Genomic DNA, 8,505 nt, shown 5'->3' on the forward strand with positions numbered 1-8,505 from the left:
CCCTGAAGCTGGCCTATCACAGATGTGCTCCTAGATAATCTTCTCAAAGAGTTTCCCTAGGATTGAGGTAAGACTGATGGGCCTATAGTTGTCTGGGTCCTCCCTCCTCTCTTTTTTAAAGATGGGGACCATGTTGGCTATCTTCCAATCATCCGGCACCTGGCCTGTTCACCACAAGTGCTCATAAAGCCATGCCAAGGGCCCCTGCTAGCTCCCTCAACATCCTGGGATGGAGAGCATCTGGACCCTCTGATTTGAACACGTCCAGCCCCTCCAGAAGCTCTCTAACCCAGTCCTCCCCAACCTAAGGTCTGGAGGCTTTCCCCTTGAGTCTGTCTTGCATCACGGTGGGGAAGTCCCGGTCCCTGCAGAAGAAAATGGAGGTGAAGAATTGGTTAAAGAGGTCTGCTTTCTCCTCTGGCGCAACCACCAGATTGCCCAGAGGATCTTGCAGGGGCCTTACATTTTCCTGTGCTTTCTTCATCCTCCCTATATATTTGAAAAAAGACTTTTTGTTATCTTTGATTTTGGACGCAAGTCCTAGCTCTATGTCCACCTTAGCTTTCCTGACAGCCCCACTACAGGCCCGAGCAGAGGAGGTATACTCCTCTTTGGAGATAGCACCCCCCTTCCACTGGGTGTATGCTGCCTTTTTGACAATCAGGTATTCCCTGATGCCCTTGGTGAGCCAGGGGCGCTTTCAGGCACTCCTTCCCCCTTTGCTTTTTGTTGGGATGGTCACCCCTTTGGCCCTGAATATCGTCTTCTTAAGGAACGACCACTCATCTTGGGCACTGAGTTCCCCTTCCCTTGAGAACTCCAGTGCCTCTCCCACTAATCTCCTCAACTCGTTGAAGTTGGCCCTCTTGAAGTCCAGGGCTACTGCCTTGCTGCTGGCCCTTGACACCCTGCGCTGGATGGTAAACTCCAGCAAGTGATGATCACTATCACCCAGGTGGTAAAGGACTTGGAGGCCCTTTACCAGGTCATCGACTGTGGCCAGGTCCAACAGGGCATTTCCAGAAGATGGCCTAGGTCATGTGGAAGCCATCCAACCACTGATCATCATCCCACATTGGCTAGATGAGGTGCTGCCACCAGTGCTGGCTGGTATGGTGGGCCCAGAGGCAGTGGGGTTGGAGACCTAGGAGGGTGACAGCAGCCCCAGTGGTGGCATTTTGGAGCCACTTGGTGTCCCTGGTGGTGGCAGCTGCATGGTGGCAGTTTGGGGAGGGTGCACTGCAGGTGGGCAGATGATTGCTGGTCATGGAGCAGATAGGCGGAGTGAGATGGCCATGGGCCAGGCAGTAGTCAGCAGAGTGGGCCCTGCAAAACTGACAGAAGAGGAGTGGGCATTGCAGGGTGATTGTGGTGGCCAGCAAGATCCTGGGATACTGTTCATCACTGCCAGGGCCAGAGGTGGGGGCAGCCATAGCAGAAGGAGGTACAGTGGTCACAGACACAACTGCCACATGCTGCATCTGAACTTGCTATGCTGCTCCAAAAGAAAGGAAGAGTCTTCCCAGAAAGCAGAGAGATCTCTGACTCTTAAACAGGGCTGCCAGGCTGGTGGCAGCTGCAACTAGAGCAGGGGCGGGCAATTATTTTGGGATATATATATTAATTTGGAGTAGCTCCAAATTCTTAGTCACCCCATGCACAGACCAGGACTCCACAGTGCTGTACAAACTGAGAACAAGACCCACCATTGAGTACATCACTAGGGGAGGCAAGTAATGTATTTCACAAACTGTTCACAGATGCACTCACAAACACGCTGCAACTTTGTGCATTATTGCTTGGTGCTAAACAACTTCGGTGATGAAGTCACTTTTGACACACTAGAATTTATCATGGCCAAAACATCAGTAGGCTATTTTTTAAAGTCTAGCTCAGAGCACGTTCCTGCTGTGTTAAAATGAGAAACATGCTGTAAATAGTGCGATGACTCAACTCACTAGAGACCTGAGTGTTAATGTGACTGTGCTGATAGGAAGCAAATTAACAAAACAGCAAAGCTGGCTCCCTCCTAATTCAGAGCCAAACAGCCAAGGAACTGAGATTCCAAGAAACACAGAAGCTGGGAGTGACAGGGAACAGAGAGAGAGAGAGAAAGAGATTTTTATTTTATTGTTGCTGCTGTTTAATGTGCAGAATAAAAATACAGCATTAGACTATCACGGGATAATTCAGTCAGTTAGATAATTGAGTCTTCTGTGGTTAGTCTGTGGGTTATAAATCAAATGTGATCTACATTCCTTGAGGTTGAATTCTACATCTCATAAAAACTGCTGGTAAATCTTCACATCAGAATTGGGCATGAGCAGCTGGATGGTTTTAATCATGGGCTTTAGCCAAAACATCTGATTACTTTATAAATCCACAAGCATATTTACATCTTTTTACCGTAACTGGATTTACAAATCCTATAAAATAGCAGAGAATCCATGAACAGGTTTACAAACAGAAGCAACCCAAAACAAAATGTAGGTTTGGCAAAACAGTATTTATTTGTTGTAGTGTGAATGACTGATTCCAAACAGGGGGGAAGCCCTGTTTCCATGAACAGACAATCCTAAAAGTAGTCAGGAGCCACAGCCAGATCTTTATTTCTGGAAAAAGAAGTCACAGCTGAGAAACATCAAAACTAAGTTGTAGAAGAAAGCAGAGCACAAAAGTATACTGATTGGATCTAGACACCATAAGCTCCTTTGGAACAGTCTTCTGATCTCTGATTAAAATCTCAGGCCAAGACATTTAAAAGAGTTTGTGGGTGCTTCTGTTATCAGATGTCAATTTGAAATATTTAAAGGAATAGATTTTCAGAACAAAGGTGTGTAGCAGTCAGGTTCTTAAAAAATACATATTTCACTATGTTCAGAAATTGAGGCACTTTAATTATCTAGTCACATTTGAAAATGCTGTAGTGAATCAGGTATTGAGGAAGTTGTATAGTCTGATTTTATTACAAGTCTTGCAATATTTTTTTCTTAAAGTTCCAATTCTTGGAGTCACATGATTATATAAGAATCTCAGTATTCACTAACAACCCCCCCACCAAAAAAAACACACACACATTTTTTCTAGCCCCTATGTTTGCTGAGAAAAATCTTGAAGTGCGATTGCTAAAGTTTAAAAAAAGACAAGGTGACAAAGAAAAGCAACACATATTCAATGCAGCAAATACCTACATGGAGGTTCCAAATTATATGTAAAGTAGTGTTGTCTACTCTAACTCTGAGGAGGATTAAGTTAAAGCTGATGAGAGCATCCACAGAAGGAGGTAACGCACTTTGACTTATCCACATTAACTGCATGCCTCTAATTGAGTTGCCTTAATATCCTTGGGCGGCCCTATGTAGAATAGCCCTTTGAGGCTGTCTTTTCAGAAAATTATTTTGAATGAGGCAAGGATTTTTATGTGTTATCATTTATTGAACCAACTGTATGGTTGCAAGAGGTGTTAGATAAGCTTTCAGGCACTGAGTGCCCTTTCTTAAGTCGCCTAAAATAGATGACTTGGCTAGGTGACCTGACGAAGTGCACATGATGCCTGAAAGCTTCTCTGGCAGCTTTTCTAATAACACAGTTGGCCCAATAAAAGATATCACAAAAACATCCTTGCCTTATACATCTCCTGAACCATCACCCCTGCAACAATACTCCAACGCTATTACATTCTGAGAGAAAGAATACTGTGGATTTTTTATTAATTCATCAGCATCCCTGTAAGAGCACTGCAAGTTATGTAGAATTGTGAAACTGCCTTCATCTCTCACAAATAAACCCAGGGAAAGACTGTGCCTTTAGGCAATGCCCTGAGCTAAGCATTGCATAAGTTGCATGGCCCAATAGCAGCCCTAGAAAGCATTTGTTGTGGAGATGCTCCCATAAAGACATTGCCTACTCTGCTTCTTCATAGCTATAGGATTAGTGATTTACTACCAGCAATACATTATTCTTTCCTATCACCCACTCCTGGCTTATCTTGACTAGGGAAAATATACAATGGAGGCACTCCTCCTAGACTCTCTATCCAGGAAGGGAGCTAGTGATTAAGTAACCCTGCTTATTCCTGTGCACTAACCCACTGTCTCCTTGGTTCATTTATGTATAAGGGGGCATCCATAACCCTTCATATTCCCCCACAGTAGCATGTAACCAAAGTCACAATCTACCTCTTTGAAGCTGACAAATATTATTGCCATTTGTTTAAAGAAATAAAATTATCTCTCAGACTGGCTACAGGGAGGCTGTGCTGAAGTACTGATTTGTATATAAAATTATCCTAATGTAAATATTAAATAAGCAGGTAATTTTCTTTAAATGAAGTGTAGGAATGGGGCATTCTTTAAACTGCCTATATTGCTAAAATAAATATGTTACTGGGTTATGCTTTGCATTAATTTCAATATTTGTTAAGTAGAATAAAATGCAGGGATAAAAATCATATTGGAAGAAAATAGAAGGTGTTTCAAATGTATGAATTTTAGTTCTTTCTCATAATCTCTCCCATGCTGCCCTGCACAGAAACCTGAGAGCATTATGGAAAAAAAAACATGATTTGTATCCCTACAACTTGTCTCAATTACATATTTCATAAGGCAGGTGCTAAGGATTATTTCTGCTGGGAATTTGTTGAGTTCAGAAAACACAAGTTCATTTTTAGTTTTATTGTTGCCTGGAAATGTCTACACCTTCTCCTGTCAAAAGCAAACACCTCCTTTTGACTGCACAGGTATAAGCTGAGAGATGCCAAGAACTCAGTGGGCATGTCTACATGTGCATTTGCTCCAGCCTAGACTTGCTGTGCAGTAAGGGTTATTGGGTAGATGTCTACACGTGCAGTGCATAGGGAGAAAATCTGCTTCCAAGTCCCTGCAGCCCTGCAATACACTCCTGTGGTAATTATGGGGGAGCTCTAGGCTCTAGTTCAGAGGTGGGCAAAATATGGCCCGCAGGCTACCATTCTATCCGTCCTGCGGGGTCCCTCAAAAAAATGTAGAAAATTAATATTTCTCTGCCCTTGATTCCTGTCAAAAATGACAGGAACCAAGGGCAATGGGACCCAGGGGAAGCCCAGCAGGCTTCCACAACAATGGAGCCCACCTGGCCGGAAGCCCCAGCTGGGGTTCTGGGCTGGGAGCATGTGGCTTCCCCAGTGCAGGAAGCTCAGGTAAGTGGGGGTGGGGGGAACCCTGGGAAGGGAAGGAGTGTGGGATGGGGGGAAGCGGCCCCTCCCCACCCCACACTTGGTGCCCTGGGCTGCAGCTGCTCGCAGCCCATGTGGGGCTGCCTGTGCCCACTCTGGAAAGCCCCATGTGGGCTGCAAGCACTGGCTTTATGGAGCTGGGCCAGCTCCCTCCTCCCTGCTGATGCAGCCCAGCCTGGGTCCACAGCCTGTGCCCCACTTTGGGCCCCACTGGTGCAGGCCCTGGGACATAGGTCCCAAGACATTGGGATGTTGGTCCCAAGATGGTGACCAGAAGGTGGGACACCTGTCAAGGGGTGGGGCACCTGTCACGGGGTGGGACTACCCATGAAGCCTTGGACAGCTTGCCAAAACTGTCTCCTCTTCTCTCAGTTTTGTCAGCCTTCTCTTCCATCAGTTTTGAAAATTATCTGGAGTTCACAGGTGAATGGATCCTACTGGGCTCAAGTGAACAGGAAATATGAATGGAAGAAGAATGGTGGAAATGACTCTAAGTTGATCCAAGACATTAATTTTCAGGTTTAAACAATCGAACAGTGAAAAAGAGCAGTTTGATTCAGGACTTCCTGATTTTGGCTGACATGCACAAATTCAGGATTCCATATTTCTTCCTATTCCCTTACAGTTTGCTAGAAGTAGTAGCCCATCCCTCTGGCCCAATCCTAGAATATTTCCCCACAGGAATAATCCCTGTGGGTGAATTTACATGAGACACTGACTGTTCAACAGCCAAATAATACTGCACAGTAGTGGATCACAGCATGGACCGTTATTGCACAGTCTTGTTAGACTAAAAGACATTCACTGGTGCTATTGCACAGTAACTCCACTTACTGTGCATTTAGTTAGTATTTGCTTATACAAGTAGTTAATAAATGTGCAGTAACCACTGTGCAGTAGCATCTTGTGTAGACATTCCACATGAGGAGTAATTCCTCACAGCAACAGCCACATTTGAAGAGGCAATGCTAGTATAAAATCGAGTTGTGTGAGCAGGGAGTATAAAAACAGAGCCTTTATTAGCCAGACACCAATGCTTGCCTTTCACATTCATATTCTTACATCATGCTTCCTTCCTGCTTCCTATCAAACTTTACAGCCTCCCATCATGTAACTGATATGCAGGAATCCTGGTTTTCTCTGTTTAAAAAAATCCAAAATTCTGTGATTAAAAACCCCAAAGCTGTGTTTTTTCTGTGATTAAAATGAAATGTTACTATATACAGCCCGTATAGGTATCAGCTGAACACAATGTTTTATTGATATATTTATAATTTTAAAGCAATTTGGAAGTCTACCAGTGCCTCAATCATTATAATAAAACATGTATTATGTAGAGGCCCAAGAACCAGAGGAAGCATACCTTAATACACACAAAATCATGTCACAAATTTTGCTTGTTAGCATCTTGAGGTGCAGTTTCCCAGAAACCCCTGCATCTATCTCCTTGAAACATGGCAAGCTTTATGGACTCAGCAGGGGAAACCATACCTGCTGTTTTCACCCCCATCTGCCTTCACACTTACAAGTGACATGAGTTTTGCTTTTAATATCTTGAGGTGCATTTTCCCAGAAGCGCCTACACCTACCTTCTTGAAACTTTACAGGCTTTGTGGACTCATCAGGGTCTATCGTCTCTGCTGTTTTCATTCTAATCAGGCAAGAAATGACAAAGTTATAGGCAGTTTTGTGATTCCCCATTATAGTCTACGGGCAAAACATTGAAACAGTGAAACAGTTTCGACTAAATGAAACAGAACAGTGCTTCAAAACAAAACGAAACTCAAAATGAGACGTCTCATCCAAATGGCGAAACAGAATTTGAAAAGAAACCATGCTGTTTTGCACAGCTCTAGTATCTATTCCTATTTGTTACATTATAAAGTGGGTTTGCTTTATCTGAGTCCCAAGGGAAATCTGTATAGTCTATGGCCAAATCTCCAAATTGGCCCTGAATCTCTCCAAATTAATTTGGAGGCTTCCAATTCAATTCAGACCTCTTAATGAGGTTCCTGATTCAATTCAGATTCAGAGATTTGGCCATCAAATAAGGATGAATCTCCTCCAAATTGAAACAGATACCAAAGCTTCACACAGTCCTAATAAGCAGCTGGTGGCAGAGGAGGTGAGGGCAGTGTAGTCCCCCCTCCCAGTCTGTTACTCCTCATGCTGCTGGCAGCACAAGGATCCTGGCAGTGGTGGCAGCAGCAGCAATAAGGCTCACCACCCCGCTCTGCCCTCCCCCACTGGGTCCTGCCCACTGAACTGTGGACGCAACTTCTGCCCATGCTAGTCCAGCCAGTCTGCAGCTCCATGCCCACTGTGGGTGCCAAAATCTGGGGGGGGGCACATGCCCCCCCATTACCCTGAAACATTGCCAATGCCCCCCCAGCCTCCCCACATTGCCTATACCCTCCCACATCACCTATGCCCCCCAGCCATTCCCAGTCATTGCCTATGCCCTTCCCTGCACCCCCCATACCTTGCATTGCTTTGCCTATGCCCCTTAGACTTAGCTGCAGGAAACTGCCGGAGATGCTCTCCACCACGTTGTCTGGCTGCCACATGCATGTACACATGCAACATGTATGTGGCAAACCCTGCCTAGAATCAGCTTCCTCCCGCTCACCTCATCCCCAAGCAGCAGCTTGCAGGCTGAACTCTGCCAGCCTGCAAGGGGAAACCCATGGTTTCCCATGGTTTTTTCCATTAAAGGAGAAAATCTGCATTTTTCCAAGCAAACAGAAAACCCAGATCCCATCTGATGTGTCACATTTAGTATTACAGGCACCACATCATTCACTTCTTGGCAAAAGGATGACATCTTAATCTATATTCTATAGATAGACCTGCACATTTATGGTGTTACATACATGCTATAATAATAAATTGTTAGGCAGATGAAAGAACTGAAGCATCTTTGCTTCAATCAAGAAGAACATTCAAACCTTTGGAAAAATGATTCCTCTTAGAAGAGCTGCAAAACAGCATATCTGGGTTGCATATTCCCTGTCTCTTTATCTTAACAAGAATAATTTAGTAAACCTATTTAGTCCAGTCATATTTATATATAGTCCATGATGTTTTTTAGGTGACCTTTTTATGACTGGAAATGATACTTGAGTTGCTTAGGATGAAATTTAGCCTGGGGGTCATTTTTCTAATTTTGGTGTTTGGCCACTGTCTTTAAAAATGGTGGTCATGATTAATGAGATGAATAAATATTGATATTTCTGTATATCTGAGGATGATTATGATTTTTCTACTTGACTTTAAATAAGTATTGCAACAAC

General features: G+C 44.1%; 1 long non-coding RNA gene across 1 annotated transcript; it reads right to left on the reverse strand.

Annotated features, from left to right (window-relative positions):
- Window positions 1-6,212: 6,212 nt before the first annotated feature.
- LOC109313233 lies at window positions 6,213-6,845 on the reverse strand. Its single transcript, XR_002102000.1, has 2 exons — window positions 6,802-6,845; window positions 6,213-6,352 (listed from the first exon to the last, which is right to left on the reverse strand). It is a non-coding gene; the product is annotated as an uncharacterized LOC109313233 (long non-coding RNA).
- Window positions 6,846-8,505: the final 1,660 nt, after the last annotated feature.

The sequence above is a fragment of the Crocodylus porosus genome, unplaced genomic scaffold (genome assembly GCF_001723895.1).
Source record: "Crocodylus porosus isolate Cpor-Errol unplaced genomic scaffold, CroPor_comp1, whole genome shotgun sequence".
Taxonomy (NCBI): domain Eukaryota; kingdom Metazoa; phylum Chordata; order Crocodylia; family Crocodylidae; genus Crocodylus; species Crocodylus porosus.